Source organism: Chlorocebus sabaeus, chromosome 21, assembly GCF_047675955.1.
Source record: "Chlorocebus sabaeus isolate Y175 chromosome 21, mChlSab1.0.hap1, whole genome shotgun sequence".
NCBI lineage: Eukaryota > Metazoa > Chordata > Mammalia > Primates > Cercopithecidae > Chlorocebus > Chlorocebus sabaeus.
The window spans coordinates 66,392,199-66,404,230 of NC_132924.1; positions in this window are offsets into that span (position 1 = coordinate 66,392,199).

A 12,032-nucleotide genomic window follows, 5' to 3' on the forward strand; every position below is an offset into this window, starting at 1 on the left:
TGAACTTTAAGATCAATTTGGGGAGAAGAGACACCTTAATATTATTAAGTTTGATAATCTAGAAACACAATATTTCTCTCTATTTGTGTAGATATTCCTTATTTTCTCTTATCCAAGATTTATAGTTTGTAAATTATGTGCATATTTTCTCAGATTTATTCACAGTTTATATTTATAATGCTATTGCAAATAACACTTATACTTTAAAATTTTAATTTCTAATTGTTTACTGCTAGTAAATAGACTTATAATTCAGTTTTTATATTGACTTCATACCCTGTGAACTTGCTAAAAACTCATCTATTAATTGTGATAGCTTATCTGAAATTTTCTATGTAGACAGTTATGTTGTCTACATGTATACATGTTATAAAAAATAACAGTTTTGTCTTCATTTTCTTGTCTTATTGACCAGACTAGAACCTCCAGTGAAAGGATGAACCGTGATGGTGGGAACAAATATCCTTGTCTTGCTGTACTTTTTTTTTTTTTTTTTTTTTTTTTTTTTTTTGAGATAGAGTTTTGCTTTTGTCACCTAGGCTGGAATGTAATGGTTCGTTCTTGGCTCACTGCAACCTCTGCCTCCTGGGTTCAAGCAGTTCTCCTGCATCAGCCTCCCAAGTAGCTGGGATTACAGGAGCCTGCCACCATGCCCAGCTAATTTTTATATTTTTAGTAGAGGCACGCTTTCACTATGTTGGCCAGGCTGGTCTTGAACTCTTGACCTCAGGTGATCCACCTGCCTTGGTCTCCCAGAAGTGCTGGGATTACAGATGTGAGCCACTGTACCTGGCCATCTTGCTCTTGATATTAGTATAACAACATTCCATCTTTACTGTAAACTATCATGCGATAAATATTTTATAGATGTCCTTTGTCAGATTGAGGAAGAACCTTTCTCTTATTAGTTTGCTGAAAGAGTTTGTTATGAATAATGTTAAATTTTGTAAAATAGGTTTTCTGCTTCTGTGGCATGATTGTTCTTTTTCAGTCTGTTTTATGAATAATTTCATTGACTGATTTTTCTAATGTTGAACCAACTAAGATTCCTGGAGCAAACCCCATTGGGTGTTACTTTTAAAATATGTTATTAGATTCAGTTTGATAATATGTCTTCAAGCAATTTTGTGCTTAAGTTTATGAAGAATATTGGTGTTTAGGGTTTTTTTAAATGCTTAAGTTTATGAGGAATATTGGTGTTTAGGGTTTTTTTTGTTTTTCTAAAAAGAAAATGCTGGCTTCATAAAATGAGTTGGGATGTGTTTTCTATTTCTCTATTTTCTGGAAGAATTTCGGGAGTTCTTCAAATTTACATTCTTTAACAAATGTAAGGCTACTCAGATTACCCAGTTTTCAATAATTGGACTTTGGGATTTTGCATTTTTCAGGGGATTTGACTTTTTCAAGATATGTTATCAAATTTAAGGGCATGAATTTGTTTATAATACTTTCTTATTTCTATTTTAACTTTTGTAGAAACAGTAGGGTTCTGTGATGTCTCTTTTTATATTCCTGTTATTAGTAATTTATGTGTTTTTTTTTTTTTTGATCAGTCAGTGTAGACACCAGTCAATTATACTGGTATTTTCAAAAAACTAGATTGTAGTTTCATTGATTTCTAAAATTTTTAGTTATTTATTTCAACTTCATTGACCTCTTAACTTTTTTACTTTATGCTTTCTTTGGATATATTAGACATTGATTTGGATATTTAATGTTTTCTGATATTAACATATAATGTTGCAAAATTCCTCATAATTATTGCTTCAGTTGTATCTCACAAACTTTGGTATATTTCATTTTTATTTGTATTCACTTCAATAAATTTTTAATATGTTTGTGTGATTTATTTGACTTATGAATTATTTAAAGTACATTATTTAATTTCCAAATACTTAGGCAATTTCCAGTTATCATTCACTTTTGGTTTATTTTCATCAAATATTCTTCATACTATTTCAATCTGAAAATTTTTTGACATTTTAATTATTGCCCAAGATATAGTTTATATTGAGACACATAAACATGAAATGAATATGACTTATGCGAAAGTTGAGAGAAGCACCTCTAAATATTAATTTGGTCAGATTGGTTCTTAGGATTTTTCAGGACTTCAGAAACTCATTTTCTGTCTAATTATTAGATTAAATATTGATAAAAAGAGTTGATATCTCCAAGTATATTTGTGAACTTTCCATCTTCTTTTGCATCAGTGTTCATCTTACTTTATTTTATGTATCCTATGTATTTGTTGAATATACATTTAGGATTTGTATGGATTCTCAATGAGGTCACTGATTTAACATTAAGTAAGTCACTCTTTAGCCCGGTAGCTCTTTATCCTAGGTTTTAAAATTTATTTTATCTTATTTTAGGTATTTTAACATTCTTTAATTAGTCTGCACATACTATGTCTTTCCATGTTTTTGCTTATAACATTTATATTTTTAGATTTAATGTAAATTTATTGTAGGCATCTTTATTGTGTTTCCTATAGGTAGCATCTTTATATTTAATGTCTCTTGTAGGCATAGAGTTGTATCTACTTTTATTATTTATTTATTTATTTTTTATTATACTTTAAGTTCTAGGGTACATGTGCACAACATGCAGGTTTGTTACATATGTATACATGTGCTGTGTTGGTTTGCTGCGCCCATTAACTCGTCGTTTACTTTAGGTATTTCTTCTAATGCTATCCCTCCCCCATTCCCCCACCCCATGACAGGCCCCAGTGTGTGATGTTCCCTGCCTTGTGTCCAAATGTTCTCACTGTTCAATTCCCACCTGTGAGTGAGAACATGCCGTGTTTGGTTTTCTGTCCTTGTGATAGTTTTCTCAGAATGATGGTTTCCAGTTTCATCCATGTGACTACAAAGGACATGAACTCATCCTTTTTATGTCTGCATGGTATTCCATGGTGTATATGTGCCACATTTTCTTAATCCAGTCTGTTATTGATGGACATTTTGGTTGGTTTCAAGTCTTTGCTATTGTGAATATTGCTGCAATAAACATATGTGTGTGTTTGTCTTTACGGTAGCATGATTTATAATTCTTTGGGTATGTACCCAGCAATGGGATCGCTGAGTCAAATGGTATTTCTAGTTTTAGATCCTTGAGGAATCGCCACACTGTCTTCCACAATGGTTGAACTAGTTTATATTCCAACCAACAGTGTAAAAGCATTCCTATTTCTCCACATCCTCTCCAGCATCTGTTGTTTCCTGACTTTTTAATGATCACCATTCTAACTGGTGTGAGATGGTATCTCATTGTGGTTTTGATTTGCATTTCTCTGATGACCAGTGATGATGAGCATTTTTTCATGTGTCTGTTGGCTGCATAAATGTCTTCTTTTGAAAAGTGTCTGTTCATATCCTTTGCCCACTTTTTTATGGGGTGGTTTGATTTTTTTCTTGTAAATTTGTTTGAGTTTTTTGTAGATTCTTGATATTAGCCCTTTGTCAGATGGGTAGATTGCAAATTTTTCTCCCATTCTGTAGGTTGCCTGTTCACTCTGATGGTAGTTTCTTTTTCTGTGCAGAAGCTCTTTAGTTTAATTAGATCCCATTTGTCTATTTTGGCTTTTGTTGTCATTGCTTTCAGTGTTTTAATCATGAAGTCCTTGCTCATGTCCTGAATGTTATGGCCTAGGTTTTCTTCTAGGGTTTTTTATGGTTTTAGGTCTAACATTTAAGTCTCTAATCCGTCTTGAATTAATTTTTGTATAAGGTGTAAGGAAGGGATCCAGTTTTGGCTTTCTGCATATGGCTAGCCAATTTTCCCAGCACCATTTATTAAATAGGGAATCCTTTCCCCATTTCTTGTTTTTATCAGGTTTGTCAAAGATCAGATGGTTGTAGATGTGTGGTGTTATATCTGAGGCCTCTGTTCTGTTACATTGGTCTGTATCTCTGTTTTGGCACTAGTGCCATGCTGTTTTGGTTATTGTAGCCTTGTAGCATAGTTTGAAGTCAGGTAGCGTGATGCCTCCAGCTTTGTTCTTTTGGCTTAGGATGGTCTTTGCAATGTGGACTCTTTTTTGGTTCCACATGAACTTTAAAGTAGTTTTTTTCCAATTCTGTGAAGCAAGTCATTGGTAGCTTAATGGGGATGGCATTGAATCTATAAATTACCTTGGGCCGTATGGCCATTTTCACAATATTGATTCTTCCTATCCATGAGCATGAAATGTTCTTCTATTTGTTTGTGTCCTCTTTTATTTCAATTTCGCAGTGGTTTGTAGTTCTCCTTGAAGAGGTCCTTCACATTCCTTGTAAGTTGGATTCCTACGTATTTATTCTCTTTGTAGCAATTGTGAATGGGAGTTCACTCATGATTTGGCTCTCTGTTTGTCTGTTATTGGTGTTTAGGAATGCCTGTCATTTTTGCACATTGATTTTGTATCCTGAGACTTTTCTGAAGTTGCTTATCAGTTTAAGGAGATTTTGGGTTGAGACAATGGGGTTTTCTAAATATACAATCATGTCATCTGCAAACAGGGACAATTTGACTTCCTGTTTTCCTAATTGAATACCTTTATTTATTTCTCTTGCCTGATTGACCTGGCCAGAACTTCCAACACTGTGTTGAATAAGTGTGGTGAGAGAGGGCATACCTGTCTTATGCCAGTTTTCAAAGGGAATGCTTCCAGTTTTTGCCCATTCAGTATGATACTGGCTGTGGGTTTGTCGTAATAGTTCTTATTATTTTGGGGTACATTCCATCAATACCTAGTTTATTGAGAGTTTTTAGCATGAAGGGCTGTTGAATTTTGTTGAAGGCCTTTTCTGCATCTATTAAGATAATCATGTGGTTTTTGTCTTTGGCTCTGTTTATGTGATGAATTGCATTTATTGATTTGTATATGTTGAACCAGCCTTGCATTCCAGGGATGAAGCCAACTTGATCTTGGTAGATAAGCTTTTTGATGTGCTGCTGGATGCAGTTTGCCGATATTTTACTGAGGATTTTCGCATCGATGTTCATCAGGGATATTTTTAAAAAATTCTCTTTTTTTGCTATGTCTCTGCCAGGCTTTGGTATCAAGATGATGCTGGCCTCATAAAATGATTTAGAGAGGAGTCCCTCTTTTTCTATTGGTTGGAATAGTTTCAGAAGGAATTATAACAGCTACTCTTTGTACCTCTGGAAGAATTCGGCTGTGAATCTGTGCGGTCCTGGACTTTTTTTTTGTTGGTAGACTATTAATTATTGCCTCAATTTCAGAGCCTGTTAGTGGTCTATTCAGCAATTCAACTTCTTCCTGATTTAGTCTTGGGAGCATGTATGTGTCCAGGAATGTATACATTTCTTCTAGATTTTCTAGTTTATTTGCATAGAGATGTTTATAGTATTGTCTGATGTTAGTTTGTATTTCTGTGGAATCGGTGGTGATATCCCCTTTATTGTTTCTTATTGCATCTATTTGATTCTTCTCTCTTTTCTTCTTTATTAGTCTTGATATTGGACTATCAATTTTGTGATCTTTTCAAAAAACCAGCTTCTGGATTCATAGATTTTTTGAAGGGTTTTTTGTGTCTCTATCTCCTTCAGTTCTGGTTTGATCTTAGTTATTTATTGCCTTCTGCTAGCTTTTGAATTTGTTTGCTCTTGCTTCTCTAGTTCTTTTAATTGTGATGGTAGGGTATCCATTTTAGATCTTTCCTGCTTTCTCTTATGGGCATTTAATGCTCTAAATTTCCCTCTGTACACTGCTTTAAATGTGTCCCAGAGATTCTGGTATGTAGTGTCTTTGTTCTCATTGGTTTCAAATAGCATCTTTATTTCTGTCTTCATTTCATTATTTACCCAGTAGTCATTTAGGAGCAGGTTGTTCAGTTTCCATGTAGTTGTGCATTTTTGAGTGAGTTTCTTAATCCTGAATTCTAGTTTGATTGCACTGTGGTCTGAGAGACAGTTTGTTATGATTTCTGTTCTTTTACATTTTCTGAGGAGTGCTTTACTTCCAACTGTGGTGTCAATTTTGGAATAAGTGCGAAGTGGTGCTGAGAAGAATATATTCTGTTGACTTGGGGTGTAGAGTTCTGTAGATGTCCGTTAGGTCTGCTTGGTGCAGAGCTGAGTTCAAGTCTTGGATATCCTTGTTAACCTTCTGTCACATTGATCTGTCTAATATTGACAGTGGGTGTTAAAGTCTCCCATTATTATTGTATGGGAGTCTAAGTCTCTTTTTAGGTCTCTCAGGACTTGCTTTATGAATCTGGATGCTCCTGTATTGGGAACATATATATTTAGGATAGTTAGCTCTTCTTGTTGAACTGATCCCTTTACCATTATGTAATGGTCTTCTTTGTCTCTTTTGATCTTTGTTGGTTTAAAGTCCGTTTTACCAGATACTTGGATTGCAACCTCTGCTTTTTTTTTTCTTTGCTTTCCATTTGCTTGGTAGATCTTCCTCGTTCCCTTTATTTTGAGCCTTTGTATGTCTCTGCACATGAGGTGGGTCTCCTGAATACAGCACACTGATTGGTCTTGACTCTTTATTCAATTTGTCAGTCTGTGTCTTTCAATTGAGGCATTTAGCTCATTTACATTTAGGGTTAATATTGTTATGTGTGAATTTGTTCTTGTCATTATGATGTTAGCTGGTTATTTTGCCTGTTAGTTGATTCAGTTTCTTCCTAGCATCAGTGGTCTTTACAATTTGGCATGCTTTTGCAGTGGCTGGTACTGGTTGTTCCTTTCCATATTTAGTGCTTCCTTTAGGAACTCTTGTCATGCAGACCTGGTTTCTGTTCCAAGATGGTCAAATAGGAACAGCTCCGGTCTGTAGCTCCCATCATGATCGATGCAGAAGATGGGTGTTTTCTGCATTTCCAACTGAGGTACCTGGTTCATCTTATTGGGACTGGTCAGAAAGTGGGTGCAGCCTATTGAAGGTGAGCCGAAGCAGGGCGGGGCATCGCCTCACCTGGGGAATTGCAAGGGGTTGGGGGACTTCCCTTTCCTAGCTAAGGGAAGCCATGACAGACTGTACCAGGAAAACTGGGACACTGCTGCCTAAACACTGCACTTTTCCAAAGGTCTCAGCAAATGGCACACCAGGAGATTATGTCCCACACCTGGCTCAGTGGGTCTCATGCCTGGCTTAGTGGGTCCCATGCCCATGGAGACTTGCTCTCTGCTAGTCTGTGATCTAACTGCCAGGTGGTAAGCCTGGCTGGAGGAGGGGCATCCACCATTGCTGAGACTTGAGGAGCTAAACAGAGTGGCCTGGAAGCACAAACTGGGTGGAGCTCACCTCAGTTCAAGGAGGCACACCTGCCTTTGCAGACTCCATCTTTAGGGACAGGGCATAGCTGAACAAAAGGCAGTAGAAACTTCTGCAGACTTAAACATCCCTGTCAGACAGCTCTGAAGACAGCAGTGGTTCTCCTAGAACAGAGCTTGAACTCTGAGAATGGGAAGACTGGCCCCTCAAGTGGGTCCCTGACCCTGCTGTAGCCTAACTTGGAGACACCTCCCAGTAGGGGCCGGCTGACACCTCACACAGCATGGTGCCCCTCTGAGACGAAGCTTCCAGAGGAAGGATCAGGAAGCAATATTTGCTGTTCTGCAGCCTCTGCTGGTGATACCCAGGCAAACAGGGTCTGGAGTGGACTCCCAGAAAACTCCAACAGAACTGCAGATGAGGGACCCAACTGTTAGAGGGAAGACTAACAAACAGAAAGGAATAGCATCAACATCAACAAAAAGGACATCCACACCAAAACCCTATCTGTAGGTCACCATCATCAAAAACCAAAGGTAGATAAAACCATAAAGATGGGGAGAAACCAGAGCAGAAAAGCTGAAAATTCTAAAAACCAGAGCACCCCTTCTCCTCCAAAGGATCACAGCTTCTCACCAGCAATGGAACAAAGCAGGATGGAGAATGACTTTGACGAGTTGACAGAAGTAGGCTTCAGGAAGTTGGTAATAACAAACTTCTCTGAGATAAAGGAGGCTGTTCGAACCCATCACAAGGAAGCTAAAAAGCTTGAAAAAAGATTAGATGAATGGCTAACTAGAATAAACAGTGTAGAGAAGACCTTAAATGACCTGATGGAGCTGAAAACCATGGCATGAGAACTACGTGACCCATGCACAAGCTTCAGTAGCTGATTCAATCATGTGGAAGAAAGGGTATCAGTGTTTGAAGATCGAATGATTGAAATAAGTGAGAAAAGTTTAGAGTAAAAAGAAATGAACAAAGCCTCCAAGAAGTATGAGACTATGTGAAAAGACCAAATCTACATTTGATTGGTGTACCTGAAAGTGACGGGGAGAATGGAACCAAGCTGGAAAACGCTCTTTAGGATATTATCCAGGAGCACTTCCCCAACCTAGCAAGGCAGGCCAACGTTCAAATTCAGGAAATACAGAGACCACCATTAAGATACTCCTCAAGAAGAGCAACCCCAAGAACACAATTGTCAGATTCACCAAAGTTGAAATAAAGGAAAAAATGCTAAGGGCACTCAGAGAGAAAGGTCGGGTTACCTACAAAGGGAAACCCATCAGACTAACAGTGGATCTCTGGGCAGAAACCCTACAGGCCTGAAGAGAGTGGGGGTCAATATTCAACATTCTTAAGAAAAGAATTTTCAACCCGGAATTTCATATCCAGCCAAACTAAGCTTCATAAGTGAAGGAGAAATAAAATCCTCTACAGACAAGCAAATGCTGAGTTGTATATACTTTTAAATCTAACGTGATAAGTATGTCTTTTAACTGGCAATTTTAGACCATTTGCATTTAATATAATTATAGATTTGCATTTAAATTTGCCATTTTGCTAGTTTTTAATGTTTTTTAAATAATTATTTTTTCTCTGACTTGTTTGTATTATATATTTTTTATAATGGGATCTTATCAATATTGCTTATTATAGTTTTTTATTTTGGATCTTTTATCATATATTTCTTTAACTTATAGTCTGTTTCAAAATATTATACAATTCTTACGTAGTATAAGACCATCATAACAATATATTTTTACCTCCTTTATTTTATCTCTTGTGCTATTATTGGCATACATTATATTCACACATATTTTATAGAACCCACAATGCATTTTTAGAACTTGTGACTTTAAACAATTATCTTTTTAAAAAGAATTAAAAGGAGAAGAAATGTGTTTTATACTTACTCTTTTAAAAAAATCTTTTTCAGTGTTTTTCATTGTGTAAATCGAAATTATTATCTTTTGCTAGACCTCCTTTAACATTTCTTTTAGCGTATATCTACTGACAATGAATGATTTCTGCCTTTATTTGTTTGAAAAAATGTGTTTATATCACCATTATTTTTTATCTCTCTATGAATAAGTCCAATGTTGATTTATTGATTGGTAAGTGATTATTGAGTTTTTACTAGATGACTATATATACATGAAATGCATCATCTAACCTAGTCCTAGTGTGGAGGAATACTCAGAAAAGGCTTTGCTTTAAAGAAAGTAATATGTTAGTTGAGATGTAGAAGCTAAATCATAAATGCAGTAAATGTAGACATGTAATCTATAGTTGAAGGCACTACTTTTTAAATACAACCAGCCAAAAGCTTGGCATTTTCTATTTTCCAGAGTTAGAATTTCTTAATAAAATTAGAAGGTTTTGAACTGATTAGAATTTGGTCATTTTGTGCATATATCAGTAGAATTGTACCATATACTATTGTATTTCATGGCAGATAAATAAATCAGGTAAATATTGCTTTCCAAAATTAGTACCTATTTAAAAAATGTATTGGGCCCTTTAAATGCTCTGTTGTCAACCATGGGATATCTATAAAGTCATCAAGAGCATATTTATTACATCAATTTTGGGGCACATTTTTAGTATGCTTTAGAAAAAATGTAAGGCAATACAACAGAGTTTGCTCATTCCTCTTCAGTAAAAAAAGTTAAGACTGCAGTCTCCTCTTTTCCCTAAATGTCATCTACAAAATTGACAATTGCCAAATACAATAAATCAACAATTGACAACGTGATAATAGTGCCACAAATCCATTTAAAGTTTAAACTATCTCTAATAACTATTTTCATTGAGGAGTGTGGTAGATGAGGTTAGAGAGAGAAGAGCTAATTTTTCTCCCAGTACAAGTACTTCTTCTCACTAGAAAATATTAGATTTTGTAAATTTTAATTTAGGATGGCAGCAAGTAAGGATAGAAGATGCAAACACCAAATTGCCATGTAGTTGTCTGCTATTCTTCTCATAAGCAACATTTCCCTGACAATAGTCAGATATTGGATTAACTTCATGATCCAATGGCATAGTTTAAGTGGTATACCTGTTTCTTCTCGCATTGTGTGCACTTTGTCAAGAATAAACTTTGGCTTCCAATATTTATAAACAAGAGCTCAGTACCGCTTAATATGATAACATCACAGAATAAGGAAAAGTGTTGTCAAGTTGTTATTTAAAACATCTGAGAGGCAATGTTTGGTTAAAGTGTGGTGAGATAGTGTTGGTAACGTTACAAACTGGGGAATGGCTTTAGAGAGTAAAAATGACATTGATCCTGAATTCCACTGGTGCTAGTTTACCAGAGATGAGGCTCGGGGGAGAATGATTGATGCATGTGATATCATCTTATATAATCCTCATGGCATCCCAAAAGTCATTGCTTACAAGTCACATTTTATGTGGGATCATTTAGGCTTAGAAAATTTACACAGTTTGTTCAAAAATATACTAGAAGAAATAGAATTGGAATTTTTGTCCATATCTGACTCCAAGTCCCATGCTTCTATCATGAAAAAAAAAATTAATTCGTTGGATCAGTGCATACCATGTACCTACAGTGTCAAGTACAGTGATTGAGACTTGGGACATAAATATGTTTCTTACTTTTCAGTGGTTTATAGCTTATTAAAGAGAGTTAGAAGATCAACTGATAGTATGAGAGAGATTTAAGGTCTATGATAGAAGTATTAGCTACTCAGTGAGTGCCCAGAGGGTAGAGTGATCAATCCTCCCTTAGAAAAGTGGACTCAAAACAGACCTTATTGGTGGCTGTGATGTCTCAGCTGAGCCCTGGAACATGAACCTGTGCTCAACAGTCCGAAAATCAGATTATAGGGATACGAAAGGTTATTCCAAGAAAAAGGTTCAGCTTGAGTAAGACACAGGCATGAGTTTTTCAAACAATGGTTTACAATAGATTAATTCATTAGGATAGTTTTGGTGCCCAGAGGAGATTGGACACACGGAGTTGCTTTTGGTGCCTTGTAAAGCACAGCTTATTGGACACAGAACCACGTGATATCCTCAGTGGGGGTGATGTCTCTCTGATATTGTGTATACAAGAATGACCCTTCATTGAACAAAATAATTTTGGGTAAATGTGAAAACTAGAAATCAAATCTTTGAATTTTATAAAACATCGAAAAGGCTACTTTGGTCAGAGAAAATAATGAGCCTCACCTGGAATTAGTGGCTCTGTAAGGCCAATTAGAGCCCAATGTTAAGACTTAACACATCACACCAAGAAAGGTTATGCATAAGCAGATGGTTTGCAATTTCTAAATAAAATAAGTATTCACAAAGTTAAAATTTGGATTAGGTGGAGCAGAATTTCAATTGATGAATTTCAGCAGCTAACGGGTAATTGAGAAAAAAGACTTAAATGTGATTAGGCAACTGCTTAGGATAGTGAGTTTGAAAGTTGGCTGCATGTTAGAATCACATGGACCACTTTTTGAAAATCCAAATATTCAGCTTTCACCTCATGCCAGTTAAATTAGAATACCTGGGAGTGCTAGGAACGCATCAATATTTTTATAGATCTTCAGATTATTCCAACGTGTAGTAAAGTCTGGAAATAGGTGCCCTAGGACCAACATATACTACATTTTCTTAGGTTAGTTTTATGTAGCAAAACTTTGCCATGAAAAAGAAATAGTAAGAGAAGCCACGTTTCTTTTTAAAACAAGTCACGAGGCTGGGCGCAGTAGTTCATCCCAGCACTTTGGAAGGCCAAGGCGGGTGAATCTCTGAGCTCACGAATTCAAGACGAGCA